The sequence below is a fragment of the Orycteropus afer genome, unplaced genomic scaffold (assembly GCF_000298275.1).
Source record: "Orycteropus afer afer isolate SDZICR_OR568_19922 unplaced genomic scaffold, OryAfe1.0 scaffold00042, whole genome shotgun sequence".
NCBI classification, from domain to species: Eukaryota; Metazoa; Chordata; class Mammalia; order Tubulidentata; family Orycteropodidae; genus Orycteropus; species Orycteropus afer.
The window spans coordinates 12,202,219-12,217,877 of record NW_006921629.1 but is presented as its reverse complement, the minus strand read 5'-3'; the positions used below and the strand labels follow the sequence as shown (position 1 = coordinate 12,217,877).

Genomic DNA, 15,659 nt, shown 5'->3' with positions numbered 1-15,659 from the left:
CAAACACCCATTAATAATCAGAACATGGAATGTATGTGGTGTGAATGTAGGAAAATCAGAAGTTGTCAAAAAGAAATGGAACGCATAAAGATCATTATGCTAGGCATTAGTGAGCTGAAATGGACCGATTTTGGCCATTTTGAATCAGACAATTATATGATCTACTATTCCAGGAATAATAAATTGAAGAAGAATAGTGTGGCATTCATCGTCACAAAGAATGTACCAAGATCTATCCTGAAGTTCAATGCTGTCAGTGAAAGGATAATATCCATACACCTACAAGGAATACCAGTTAATACTACTATTATTCAAATTTATGCACCAACTACCAAAGCCAAAGATGAGGAAATTGAAGATTTTTACCAATTTCTGCAATCTGAAATTGACCGAACATGGAATCAATGTGTGTTAATTATCACTGTGGGTTGGAATGCAAAAGTGGGAAACGAAGAATCACTCGTAGTTGGAAAATATGGCCTTGGTGATGGAAATAATGCTGGAGATCGCATGATAGAATTTTGTAAGACCAACGACTTATTCATAGCAACAACACAAATGGCAGCTATACACTTGGACTTCGTCTGATGGAGTACACAGGAATCAGATTGACTACATCTGTGGGAAGAGGTGATGAAGAAGCTCTATATCTTCAGCCAAAACAAGACCTGGAGCTGATTGTGGAACAGATCATGTGCAAGTTCAAGTTGAAGCTGAAGATGATTAAAAGAAGTCCACAAGAGCCAAAATATGACCTTGATTATATCCCTCCTGAATTTAGAGACCATCTAAAAAATAGATTTGATGCATTGCACACCAATGACAGAAAACCAGAGAAATTCTGGGATGACATCAAGAACATCATCCATGAAGAAGGCAAAAGGTCATTAAAAAGACAAGAAAAGAAGAAAAGACCAAAGTGGATATCAGAAGAGACTCTGAAACTTGCCCTTGAATGGAGAGTAGCTGAAGCAATTGGAAGAATTGAAAGGATAAAAGAGCTGAACAGAAGATTTCAAAGAGAAGCTCGAGAAGACGAAGTCAATTATTATAATGAAATGTGCAAAGACCTGGAGTTAGAAAACTAAACGGAAGAACATACTTAGCATTTCTCAAGCTGAAAGAACTAAGGAAAACATTTAAAACTAGAATTAAATATTAAAAGATTCCATGGGCAATATGTTGAATGATGCAGAAAATATCAAAAGAAGATGGTTGGGATACACAGAATCACTACACCAAAAGACTTGGTAAGATGATCATCCATTTCAAGAGGTGGTATATGATCAAGAACCAATGGTATTAAAGGAAGACATCAAAGCTGCACTGAAGGAGTTGGTAAAAACAAGGCTCTGGGAATTGACGGAATACACATTGAGATGTTTCAACAAATGGATGCCAAGAGATTTGGAAGACAGCTACCTGGCCAACTGACTGGAAGAGATCCATATTTGTGCCCATTCCAAAGAAAGGTGATCCCACAGAATGTGGAAATTATAGAACAATATCATTAATATCGCACACAAGTAAGATCTTACTGAAGATAATTCAGAAATGTTTGCAGCAGTATATTGACAGAGAATTTCCAGAGGTTCAAGCTGGATTCAGAAGAGGACGTGGAACAAGGGATATCATAGCTGTTGTCAGATGGATCTTGGCTCAAGGCAAAGAATACCAGAAAGATGTTTACTTGTGTTTTATTGACTATGCAAAGGCATTTGATTGTGTGGATCATGACAAATTATGGATAACATTGAGAAGAATGGGAATTCCCAAGCACTTGATTGTACTCATGAGGAATCTGTACCTTGACCAGGAGGCTGTCATTCAAACAGAACAAGGGGACACTCCATGGTTTAAAATCAAGAAGGGAGTGCGTCAGGGTTGTATTCTTTCTCCACACTTATTCAATCTATATGCTGAGCAAATAATCCGAGAAGCTGGACTGTATGAAGAACAACGTGGTATCAGGATTGGAGGAAGAATCATTAACAACCTGAGATATGCAGATGATACAATTTTGCTTGCTGAAAGTGAGGATGACTTAAGGCACCTACTGATGAAGGTTGAAGAATACAGTCTGCAGTATGGATTACGTCTCAATATAAAGAAAACAAAAATCCTCACAACTGGACCAATGAGCAGCATCACAATAAATGGAGAGAAGATTGAGGTTGTGAAGGAATTCACATTGCTTAGTTCTACCATCGATGCCAATGGAAGGAGCAGTCAGGACATTATACGACGTGTAGCATTGGGAAAGTCAACTGCGAAGGAACTGTTTCAAGTGCTGAGGAGCAAGGATATCTCATTGAGGACTAAGGTGTGCCTGACACAAACCATGATATTTCCAATCGCCTCGTATGCATGTGAGAGCTGGACAATGAATAGGGAAGACCGAAGAAGAGTTGATGCTTTTGAGTTGTGGTGCTGGCGAAGAATGCTGAAAGTACCATGGACTGCTAAAAGAACTAACAGATCTGTCCTGGAGGAAGTGCAGCCAGAATACTCCTTGGAAGCAAGAATGGCCAGACTTCATCTCACCTATTTTGGTCATATTGTAAGAAGGGACCATTCCCTGGAGAAGGATATCATGCTTGGTAGGGTGGAGGGTCGACGAAAGAGGGGGAGGCCTTCAACGAGATGGATTGATACGGTGGCTGCAATGATGAGCTCAAGTATAGCAGGGATTGTGGGGCTGGCGCGGGATAGGGCAGTGTTTCGTTCTGCTGTGCATGGGGTCGCTATGAGTCGGAAACGACTCGATGGCACTTAACAACAACAACAACAACAACATATGCATGTGAGAGCTAGACAGTGAATAAGGAAGACTGAAGTAGAGTTAATGCTTTTGAGTTGCAGTGTTGGCAAATGCTGAAAGTATTTGTCTCACCTACTTTGGTCATGTTATCAGAAGCGACCATTCTCTAGAGAAGGATATCATGCTTGGTAAAGTGGAGGGTTAATGAAAGAGGGGAAGGCCCTCAATGAGATGGATAGACATGGTGGCTACAGCAATGGGCTCAGGTATAGTAAGGATCGTGAGGCTGGCACAGGATCGAGCAGTGTTTCTTTCTGTTGTACATAAGGTCACTATGAGTCAGAGATGACCAATGGCCCCTAACAACAGCAACAACAACATACCAATAATTTGTACTCAATTTTTCTTGAGTTGAACCCAGGTTTATTCAATGGGTTCCTCACATGTGGGGTATTCATAGCTCATTCATCCAGTTTTTCCCTCACTTTTTGCAAAAATGACACTGTGGTGGTATTCTCCAAACTCTTCTAACTTTATAAGGGGGAAGGAGTATCAAGAACAACATCAACAGCCCACGGGTGGTTCTTATCAGGAAGAAATCAGTCATGCTACCACTCTCCAACTTTTTTTTCCTTGTTTGTTTCTTTTACCAATTCTGACACCAACGGTCTCTCCCAGGCACTCTCTACTTCTCTGCTGAGTCTGATAATTTGTTGCCAAGGCCACACAGAACTCACAGATAATACTCACAATTAGGGAGTTTATTAGGGAAGTAACAGGTTACCATTTAGGTTCAGAAGTGCGCGGGATGCAATTCTTCAATCAGGATAGCCTCCCCATGGCCACGTCCATAGGCACGACTCTCTTTGGCCCTCAGCCTCTTGGCCTGGCCTCTGCCCTGCTTGGGCAAGGGTTAAAAGCTCTTTTAGCTCTGCCGATAGGTGCACTCCAATCTGCCAGCAAGCATCCTGCCTGAAGAAACTCAGCTTTCTTACTCTGTGGGCTGGCAAGCCCATCCCTCTATCTCATGCAGTCTCTTGGTTTTGCTTCTTCTGCTGCTTTTGCTCCCACCACTCTCTGCCCAGAAGGTCCAGCACAGGGATCTTGGGTTCAAAGGATGCACTCTACTTCTGGCTTTTCTTCCTTGATAGTAGTGATATTCCCTTCTTTCTGCCTCTGGAATGGTTCATTTTAAGCCTAGTGAGATGTCAAATCTGACCAATCCCCATGTTAGGGTTCCATATACCTATTTACATGGTCTTAACCCTATTTACATGCCTTGTACCTTATTTACATTATTAACAAGCTCTCCAGTCCCCTTGGTGGGCCACAAGCACCACACATTTGCACAGTACCACCTAGACATCTGGTGAGGGTCACAAAGACCATGGCTAGAAGGACCATAACAAGAAATTACTGCACCAAAATTACTAAAGATTCTGTGTTGTCTGGTACAGGAGAAGGTTCATGGGTGTATGTGAGGGTAACACCATGAGTTATAACACTGGATGACACCAACCGTAGTGATGCCACTGCCCAGTGCCTAACCTAAGCATGAGAGATCTGGCAGGACAGAGCACTGAAATGGTGCTGCAACTCAAAATCCTCACAATCAGTCTTCGGATTTTTTTTTTATTTCAATCTTTTGTGCTCTACAGAGGAATGAATGACCCTCTAAAAGTGCTCTAAAGACTTTCTGACTTTCCAATATGTTCTTAGTTAGCTACTCACAGCTTTCAATATTTCTTCTCCTATGTTAATTCTCTAAGATTGTTAGAAGAAATTAGTTGATACTTCCGTAGTGATACTGCCTCGGAAACCCAAGGAGGAGTCGCTATGAGTCAGGGCTGACTTGACAGCACATAACAACAACAACAACACAACCTTTATATCACTGTTATCTTCATAGCTACTAATTGCCACAGGCTCTGAATCACCCAACACCTTGCCTCCACCTGCACTTTGTCATGTCTCATGATACTTGGTGAACTCATATCACTACATGTCATATACCATTCATGGGCCATTCTCTTCAACAAGGAAGTTATTCTTGCTGTACTCAAATTTGTGAAAAACTCAATTTCATAATCCCATTTTGAGGGTTTGATTTTATTCTGCTTTCTTTCTGTGAAATAACTATTATTCTTCAGTTGGATGTCCACGCTCTTTCCAGGATTTCTCTTCTCCTTTACTATTTAAAAATTTGCCCTTTTAATTTTCCTTCTAGAAGGACTTCTGAAATCTGTCCTCCACATCACTGATTTATTTTCTAAAGTGTCAATTCCAATCTGTCACCATCATGTTCTTCTCCCTGTTCATTTCTGTCTGCTGTTTCCAGATCAATTTCATTTTCATCTCAGTTTGTGTCTGTTTATACTGCTTCTTATTTTTAATGTCTCAAGAGGAGAAAAAGATGATTTCTAAAACTTCATTTCTGTTCTCTTTCTTAAACTGCTTTAAAGTGTAAGCTTTTCTTAAGTGCTTAAGTTATTGCTAACTGTCTCTTACCCTGCAAATATATTTCATAGATCACTCCTTCTTACAAAATGTCCTTAAATAAGGATGGTTTAACTAAAGCTTAAAGTAAGCCTGGAATTTGCCAACAGACTATAAGATTTAGCCAGTCTTTTTCTCATTCTCTTTCTTAATCAGGAGCTTTTTGTCTTTTAGGGGTGGGGTTAGGTAGGGATAGGAGTCACAGGTTGCTTTGATAAGCTAAATAAAGCTGGAGTCACAGTCCACAGGAAAAATTTGCAAATTTTGAGGATTAAATCATCACTTTCATCATAATTCTCTTTTATACAATCTGTCTTAGTTATCTAGTGCTACTATAACAAAAATACCACAAGTGGATGGCTTTAATGAACAGAAATTTATTTGCTCACAGTTTAGGAGGCTAAAAGTCAGAACTCAGAGTGCCATCTTTAGGGGAAGGATTTATCTCTCTGCCAGCTCTATGGGAAAGTCCACATCTCCTTTCCCCATCTGTGGGTCTGGCATTCCTTGGAGATCTACATTTGTCTTGGCATCGGTCTTCCCCTGGGTCTAGGAGGTTCCCAGAACAGGGACTCTGGGTCCAAAATATGCACTACACTCAGATCTTTTTTTTCTTGGTGATAGTAGATCTCTTTCTCCTTTTATTTCTTGAAGGATAAAAGGTGATGCAGGCCACACCCCAGAGAAATCAGGGCTGTGATCTGATTAAGGGTTTCGTGTCTTACTTAATCTCCTTACAACTGATTGGCTGATCACATAAACTCGCATCATGGGGGATGATTACATCATTGCATAACTCCCAAACCACTAAGAATCAAGGCCCAGCCAAGTGGACACATATTTTGGCTTAACATAATTCAGTCTATGATATTGTTGCAAAATTCCTTGATTCTCATGGATACCCAGTATACAAAGCATGGAAATATAAGAGAGTCTGAAAAGAACAATAAGAGTAAAATGTGATTACTAGTAATAAATGTATATTATAGGATGTCATCTTATCCTTGTCTAGGCAAGCCATGTCCTGGAAACTGGAGCATGATCCAAATACATGTCAGGTAACAACAGAATCAACAAGGTGGGGTGACCTGAAACATGTTGTTGTTATGTGCCGTCGAGTTGGACCTGACTCATAGCGACCCCTCCTTGGGTTTCTGAGGCAGTATCGCTACGGAAGTAGATTGTCCAACTGTAAGACCATGTCTCTATAGGACAACCCTGTATGTAACCATTTTAAGTATGTAGCCATTTTGCAATATGCCTTAGCATTTACTTCACGCTTTAGTGCTTTAGTTACTGGAAAAACCACAGAGTCCTGACTACCCCCACCTCATCGATACTCCCAAGCATACTCCTTAGCAACAACCAATCAGTAAATGGCAAGGAAATACCTTACCTAAAATAGTTAGAAATGGCAGTTAGTGGCTTCGGCCCACAAGACAGAGCCAATCAAGCAGGAACAACTAGCAATTTGAAAAATGTCAACCAATCCTGTAATTTTCTGATTAAAACTTCCTCGTTCCTGCTGTACCCCCTATAAAAACCCCATTACCCCTGAGTTTGGGGCTCTCAATCCTGAACTGCTGCGTCGGTGAAGGTTGGGGGTCCGAGCTCGAGCTTGAATAAACAACCCCTATGCTTTTGCAGTGGAATCAGCTCCTTGGTGGTTTTTGAGGATTCAAGATCTGGGCACAACACAACCTTCCTTCCAAGAAATAACTAGTATAGAAGATAGTAAAATAACAATTAAAATTTATTAATTGAAAAACCTATGGAGTACAAAGGAACTCTGATGGTACAGTGGTTAAAGCATTCAAAGGCTGGTGGTTCAAATCCACCAGCCTCTTTATGAGAGAAAGATGAAGCAGTCTGTTTCCATAAAGATTTACAGTCTTAGAAACCCCGTGGGACAGTTTTACTCTATCCTATAGGGTCACTAGGAGTCAGAATCAACTCAATGGCAGCTGGTGGTGGTGGAACACATTTCTACTCTGAAACACTTAGGGTCACCATAATTCAGAACTGACTCACCGGCAACTGTTTGTTTTCTTTTATCTTTGAACTATGTGCTAGCTTCTGTTTTAAGAACTATTTCAGTTATCAACTCATTTTATCCTCCTAACAACTTCCTGAAGAGATTATTATTATTATTATTCCCATTATACAGTTAAGTTAAATAACTGTTCAAGGTTATACAGCCAGTAAGTGGCAGAGACAGGATTCAAACTCAACGAGAGCTCACAGTCTTCGCCAGGGTCCTCTATAGAAATTCAGTAACCTCTGTGTAACAGAAGATGTTCAATCATAGGAAAATGATAATTAATCATGCCTGTTATAAAAGTGACACTACATGAAGTGAACCAGATAACATCTAGGCCCTTTCCATCTCTAAGATTCCAAAAATTTTGGTTCAGCATGGTAGATTAAAAAAAAAATGTAATTCCTACCCTCACCCTCCCTGTCAGACCCTAGAGCAAAGATGAATATAATTCTTCTTCTTTGCAATACTGAACACCAGAAAAGATTGAGCATGGACTGGAAGAAAGACCTGGAGTTCGATTAGACCTGGAGTTCGATTGTACCATAGTCCTTGTACTCCAAAGTCAAAGTTCCATGATTGTGCTGAACCGCAGAGGAGAGCGGCCCACGTTAAAAAAATATCCAAGAAGGGCTTACCCCAGAGCTTGGGCCCTTAAGACAGATCCTCTTGAACGCCTTCTCCTTGATCTGTCCTCCTGGAAAAGAACTCTGGGAATGATCACTCTTGGGAGCCGCTGTGTCCCCTCAGGTCATCGATGGAGAAGTATATAAATGAACCTCAACGATTACTCTGATTTTGGCCTGAACTAAGACCTGGGGGAGTTATGTTTCAAGAGACTTTATAACCTAGTACATAATTCCAACAATTGTCTCTACGCTGTTACCCATACTGCTTCACTGAGGGAGAAACTAGAGGATCCATCCGCAACAGCTCCAGCCCCACAGGCCCTTCTGCTCCGAGGAAGGGAAATTCAAGGCTCCCATTTCCATACCATCCCAGCCCTATTCCCTCTAACTGAGGAACAAAAGACCAAGGATACTTGCTCTAGGCCCCCTACTGGGTCTCTCTCCAGCATGCTACCAAAAAGAAACACAGACCAGCTGGCTGTATATTTTCCACTTGTGAAAGAGGAGTGAAGGTCACATGGCCAGGACCATTTTTGTCAGCATCTGAGCTCAGCACAGACTTCTCAGACAGGGTGGGACACACTGGAGAAGAGAGCCTTTATAATATCAAAGTGTTGCTAGCTTTTAACTGAGTACTTAGTATGTGCTGGGAGCTCTGGTGGCATAGTGCCTAAGGCATTTGACTGCTAACCAGAAGGCTGGCAGTTCAAACCCACCAGCCACTCCTCAGAAGGAAGGTTGGGCAATCTACTTCCATAGTGATACCACCTCGGAAACCCAAGGAGGAATCCCTATGAGTCGGTTCCAACTCGGTGGCAGTGAATTTGTTTTTTTTGTTTTGGTTTGATTTGGTTTGGTTTTAGTATGTGCCAGCAACTGTGTTCCATACAGTATCTCTACTGACTTTCACAAAAACCCCAAGAGGTAAGTAGAACTAGTATGTCATTTTCATCAAATTTAAAGGAAAAAAAAAAAAAGTTGAATGAACTGCCTAAAGTCACAGAGAGAAGTAGTAGCAAAGCTAAACTCTAGACTGAATCTAGAGCCCCAATTCTCAAAGAGGAGAGAGATAGGGATCAACACAGAGAGAAACAGGCCTCCCTTCTCTTCTCTTCCTCCTCAGAGCACCCTACTCTCCCTCCTCCATATACAGTCTGGTACCAGCAACCATAATAATGAACAAAAAGCCATAGAAAACTGGGCTTCAGATTTTAACTGACAATTCTTCTCCTTGGGCTGTTGGCTATGAAAGTGGGATCAGGAAGGGGTACTTCTGATTTGGTTTCTCGGGCCTAAGCTGTACCTTCTAAAGTAATATTGTGAATGTTTGGGTATGACGGAGGTGGGGAGAGGTTGGAGGTGGGTGTGTATACACACATTTTAAAAATCAACTTGTAGTTGTCTTTGTACCAGATTGCCACTTGAAATTTTTGCCCTGTTGATCAATCATTTAATTTATATATCCAAATACCTGCATTTACATTAAACAAAAGATTTCCTATCTGTATTACCAGAAAAGGGTAATATAACACATATACACTATATAAATTGTTAGTACCAGGAGCTCTGGTAGCATAGTGGCTAAAGCACTTGACTGCTAACCAGAAGGCTGGCGATTCAAACCCACCAGCCACTCCTCGGAAGGAAGGTTGGGCAATCCTACTTCCGTAATGATACTGCCTCGGAAACCCAAGGAGAGGTCGCTATGAGTCGGGACCGACTCGACAACACATAACAACAACAACAACAACAAAGAGTAAAGTATAAAGTCCTTGTGTTGGTTCAAAACCCTCCACCATATAAACCCAAACTTTTCTTCCAGGCTGATTTCTCCCTACTCTCCTGTCTGTACCCTCCCCTTGTGCTAAACATAGACAGTGTATCTTTTTTTTTTTTCCTTTTATTTTTTCAATTTTATTGTGCATTGGGTGCAAATTTGCAGAGCAAAATTTGTTTCACATTCAGCGGTTCACGTACATTTGCTTTCACGCCCCGATTACCATCCCCGACCATAGCAAACTCTCTCCCCTCCTGTCCCTGGGCCTAGCCCCTCCTCCCTGTGCCTTCCTAACGGGGCACTCTTGTCTCTCCAGCTTTCCCTCTGTGTGAATGCTGCCCCTCTGCTGGCCCATGGCCGATCGCGCTAAGGGGTGTATCTCCCTAGAGTGGGTAGGTGCATCGCCCTATGGTAGGTGTTCTGCATGTAGGTCTTTCTACTGTTTTGCCCAAACTTATACTCCATTGTCTTAACTCTACCTGGAGTATGTCTTCACGAAACAGAACTTGCGCTTCGTTTGTTGGGTGATGGGTAGACAGGGAGCAATTGTAAAGAGCAGACACATTCACATCTGCATTTTATAAATACAATTTTGGATTCAGTAAGCAGATGTCTCAGTAAGGAAGGACAGAGATAAGAAATGGGCTGGTAGCTAAGGAGGGTTATAAGACTAAGGAAGATTCATTAATGACTAACCAGTTGCCTTCAAGTTTCTTTCAACTCATGTAAACTCCATGTGTTTCAGAACAGAAGTGCACTCCATAAGGTTTTCATGGCTGTGACATTTTGGGAGCAAATTGCCAGGCCTTTCTTCCAAGGAGCCTCTGGGTGGGTTTGAACTACCAACCTTTCAATTAGTAGCCAAGTACTTAACCATTTGCACCACCCAGGAACTCCTCATTGAATGAATGAAAAGGTTCTAATATCTTTACTGTTCAAGGGACAGAGCAGATGCTGAAGAAGATAGATATTGGAAAGAGAAAATAAAGCAGCTGAAAAAATTGATGGAGCAACATTGGTGAAGAAGCGGAGAATAAGAATGAGAACATATATAGGTACACACACTTTTATTTTGAGTTGGGGAAATAAAACAGAATGGAAATGTGGTGTGGAAATTATGTGCAGGGGAGAATATTGAGAAAGTATTCCCTTATGAGTTTAATTTACTCAGAGAAAAGTAACACCAGGTTTGTGTGAGAGTTTTGATGTTGGGTGTTGTGGTGAGTTTTGAGGAGAGTGGCAAAGGTTTCATGGGCTTCAGTGGAGAATGGGGACAGGGAGGCTTGCTGAAGAGTGTTGAGGGTCCAAATGGAACAGAGCATCATGAGTTCTAGCCCAAGTTTGTGTAGTTTCTCCACTATCCCTCCACTACCCAGGAATGGGGAAGTGAAGCTATGGACAGATTGTCTCAGGGTTGAGGTTTTGTTGAAGAGTGGGTGACCACGAGCTGCAGGCAGGAGGGATGAAAGTGCCACAACTGGGCTGACTACCTGAGATGCAATAAAGAGGTTAACAGACTGGAGATCAACATTAGATCAAAGAGCAGGTGTACACAAAATAATGAGCTGGAAGGAGCAGTGTCTGACAAATAATGGTAACAAAAGATTGTTAAAAATCTATCCCTACTTGCATGCTCTATTTGCTTTCTCTGACCTGAATCTTTCTTCTGAGTCATCTTTTTCTCTTAGCATGATAGGTGGCCCCTGGATCCCTCTTCTCAGTGTAAATAAATTCCTGTTTATCCTCAACCTCTTTGAAAGCAACACAGTATCTCCTACTTTCAGTGAAGCATGGGCTTGAGCCACTCAGCTCCAAGGGCAAACTCTGAACCCAGTTATCACCTAACCCTGTGAAGTATTTCTTTGAAACTAAATTTGTTTGATATTTAAAAATAATCATAATAAATTGAAAGACAAACAGAATAAAATAACAAAACTCATTATCCAGATTTAACAAATGTAACATTTGGTCATATTGGCTATAAAAGTGTTAAGAAATAAATAGTACAGACACAGTTTCTTCTCTCCCAAAATCTTATTTTTCCCTCTCACCCCAGAGATAACCATTATTCTAGAGTTGGTAGTATAATCCAACAGTCAGTCAGTCTAACCCTTCCTCATGTATGTCTAAACTGAGTATGTCATATTCTAATTTCTAATGTATGTTTGGTCTGTTTCTGGGCTCTCAAGTCTGCTGTTAAAGTCTATTTGTCTTTTCCTACACCAGCACTAGGAGTCTACATGCTCCTGTGTTAACCGAAGGGTGGACGATTCAAACCCACCAGCTGGTGCATGGGAGAAAGACGAGGCAGTCTGCTTTTGTAATGATTTACAGCCTTGGAAACATTATGGGCCTGTTTTACTCTTTCCTCTAGGGTTGCTGTGAGTCAGAATGACGCAATGACAGTAGATTTGGGTTTTTTTTTTTTTTTTTTTTTTGGTTTACACATACTCCATTATTTGAATCTTCACAGCTAAATCCATACTAAGTCATTTGGATAATTGGTAGGGCAATTTCTCTCTCCTACTCCTTTTTCTCAAATTCATTTAGCTCTCCTTGGCTCTCTATTCTTCTACAGGAATTTTAGTATCAGTTTGTTAAGTTGCATCTTTTAAAGAAAATCTTGATTGGGATTGCATTAGATTATACATAAATTAGAGGGTAATTGACACTTTTACTACACTGACTCTTTCTATTCATTAATCTTGCAAACCTTTCATTTATTTAGGTATTATTTTTGTCTTTCAGTAAGTTTTGTAATTTTTTTTAATACTGGTCATGAATTTCTTTTGTTAGAATTGTCTACCAAGGGCTGTTACTGCCAAGTCTATTCCCACTTATAGGGATACCCTTTAGGACAATACAGAACTTCCTCAAGGAGTTCCCAAGTTGAGTGGCTGGTGGGTTGAAAGCTTTTTGGTTAGCACTCAAGTGCTTAATCACTGCTCCACCAGAGCTTCTTAGAAGTATATCTAGAGTTGTTGAAATGGCTGTTGCTGTTGTGAATGGAGGCCCCTGGGTGACAAAAATGATTTACATTGACAAATAAGCTAAATTTTTGTGGTTTGAACCCATCCAGCAGTGGCATAAATGAAAGGCCTGGCAATTTGCTTTGGTAAAGTTTATAACCAAGAAAATGTGAAGTTACAATTCTACTCTATAATATATGGTGTGTTTTTACTGAGAATGGTGATGGTCTTTTAAAAATGATATTTTCTTAAATTATTGCTACCTAAGTATAGGACAATATGGGACAGTATTGATTTTTTTTTAAAAAAAAATGTTGATTTACATTAAAACTTGCTGAACTCTATTAATTTACCTAGATATTCCCTTGGATTTTCTTTGTAGACACCACACTTTCTGTGACTTCTATCCAGTGTGTTCCTTCCTTTCCAAAATATCTTATAGACCAAAATATCTCCCAGCGCTTTTTTCACAAGCAGAGCAATTCTTCAAAGGCTTTCTGCAGAGAAATCATAAAGCTCCCCTGCTTCATTCGGATCTATGACCACGTCTCCTGTACTTAAGGGACATTAACATGCCAGACTCCAACCCTTCGGGCCTAACTCCTGATTCAAAAGCCTAAAGGGCCACTGTAGCATCAGCTACAGCATACAACTCCTACTTTGAACTTCGTCTTTATTTCTCATACCCAGGTATTTCCATTTCTTTCTTTAAGATATGGTTATGTAAATTTTTGTTGGCTTGTTTGTTTTTCACTTTTATAATTTATCTAGAATTTTTAGGTGTTTTAATAAGAATGAGATCTGTCAATATCAGATTAATCTTCCATGCTTCTAGGAGCTCCATCTCTGGTCTTACATTTCCACACCATATGAGCTAACCATAATCTCTAAGCCCTCTAGCTTGACTGACCCCTCTCAACTCGGAGGTATTACAATTCTGTGTGAGGTTGGTGAAAGGCACTTTAAGAGAAGAAACCAAATTCTGATGGAAGCATATTTTTGAGAAAGATAATTAGACCTGCATTTCATGTGCCTAGAATGTAATTCATATATACTATATATACACTAGGAGCTCTGGTAGCATGGTGCCTAAGGCACTTGACTGCTCACCAGAAGGCTGGCGGTTCAAACCCACCAGCCACTCCTTGGAAGGAAGGTTGGGCAATCCTACTTCCGTAGTGATACTGCCTCGGAAACCCAAGGAGGGGTCGCTATGAGTCAGGGCCGACTCGACGGCAAACAACAACAACAACAACATATATACACTGATAATTAGTGGCTGAATTAATTATACACAGAATTAATTATTGAACAGAGGTCTATTTAGAAAAACTAGAGAATTACTTAGAATACCCTGAACTACAGTAACAAATAGATCACAAGATGTGTAATTGCTTAAACAGAACAAAAGTTTATTTTCACCTTATGTAACAGTCCCAGTGGGTATTTCTAGTGGCAAGTGGCTATCCTGGACACAGAGAAGAAGAAACAAGGTTCATCCCACCAGGTGACTTCACCCTATTCAGCTTCCGTTCATTTGCATTCAGCTGGCAAAGGGTGAAAGAGAGTGTGGAAGAAGCCCTGAAGTAGAACACACTGATGGATTGGCTAGAACTAAACCACATGACCATATCTGAATACTTGGAAGCTGGGAAATTTAGTCTAGCTGAATATTCAGGAAGAAGAAAATAACATGGATGGATTATGTAATCAAATAACAGATGGATCAAAGAGGACGGAACCTGCAGTCAAGCAGTTAAGGGAACATCACAATATTTCAGGTAGAAAATGATGATGATCTGACCAAAAACACTGAGACTATAATAGAAAGGTGAAGTTATGTAAAAATTATTTAATGTGAAGAATCAACCAGATCTGTTGCCGATGTAGAAGTGAGGGAAAAAGTGGACGGATGTGCCTGTATTCACTCCACAGATGGGGAGACCATGGAATAAACCTGGATTAAACTTAAGAAGTATTGAGTACAAACTTATTGGGATAAACACTGAAAAGTACTCCATAATAATCTCTCAGAAAGAAATAAAAATGAAGAAGATGTGATTTTCCTCCTCAAGAAAAGGAGGGGGGCTTGAAATCTACTTAGGTCATTGTGCAAAATAGACCTGCATTTCATGTGCCTAGAATATAATTCATATGTACTATAGGAGACACTGATAATTAGTGGGATGACTAAACGTGTAAATGTAGGAAATGCAGATCAAGTTTACAGACCCCTGAGATCACTGGCAAAGTGGAGTTGAAGCCACCATGGACCTGGAGGAGTCACCGAAAGAAATAATGAAAAAAGGGAAAAGAAGACCAAGAAGAAAAATATTGCGATTACATATAGTTAAGGGTTTGAAGAAGAGCTAAAACTTATCAAATGAGATGGCAAAAGTCTACTTTGGAAATGGGACATATGGGAGGGAGGGGCACTCGACGTGCTGGCTCTGCATCGTGGGATTCACAGGTGGCCAATATCAGTGTAGACACCTGTCACCGTCTGTGCTCTGGCTCATGCTGACTGGACTCATTCCTAATTGTTGGGGTTAATACTTCTGCTGATACCCATTACCCTGGAATATGTTGTTTTAGGTTCCAAAATGCTGTCATTTTGTTATCAAAAACCAACTCAAACCCACAGACATCAAGTAGATTCCACTCAAAGTGATCCCATTGGGCTTCCAAGGCAGTAAATCTTTATGGAAGTAGATTGCCCCATCTTCCTTCCATGAAGTGGCTGGTGGGTTTGAACAGTGTGACTGGTTAGCAGTCAAATGCCTTAGGCACTGTGTCACCAGAGTTCCGTACACTGTGTGATAAAATTAACTTGTGATTCTGGCTTCTCCGTTAAGTTATAAGGATCTTGAGGACAGAAACTATTCACCTTTTCATCTCCAACATACTAATTGGAACAAATTTCATGCTTAATAATTATGTGTTCAGCAAATGAATTAATGAATTGTATTTTTCTCATATTTGTGATTTT

At 40.5% G+C, this 15,659-nt stretch overlaps 1 protein-coding gene across 1 annotated transcript in view; it reads left to right on the top strand.

The window, feature by feature from the left end:
- The window catches only part of LOC103194114 (olfactory receptor 1A1-like), an 84,102-nt gene that overhangs the window by 67,004 nt on the left and 1,439 nt on the right, over positions 1 to 15,659 (top strand). The gene's annotated exons all lie outside the window — the stretch shown is intronic.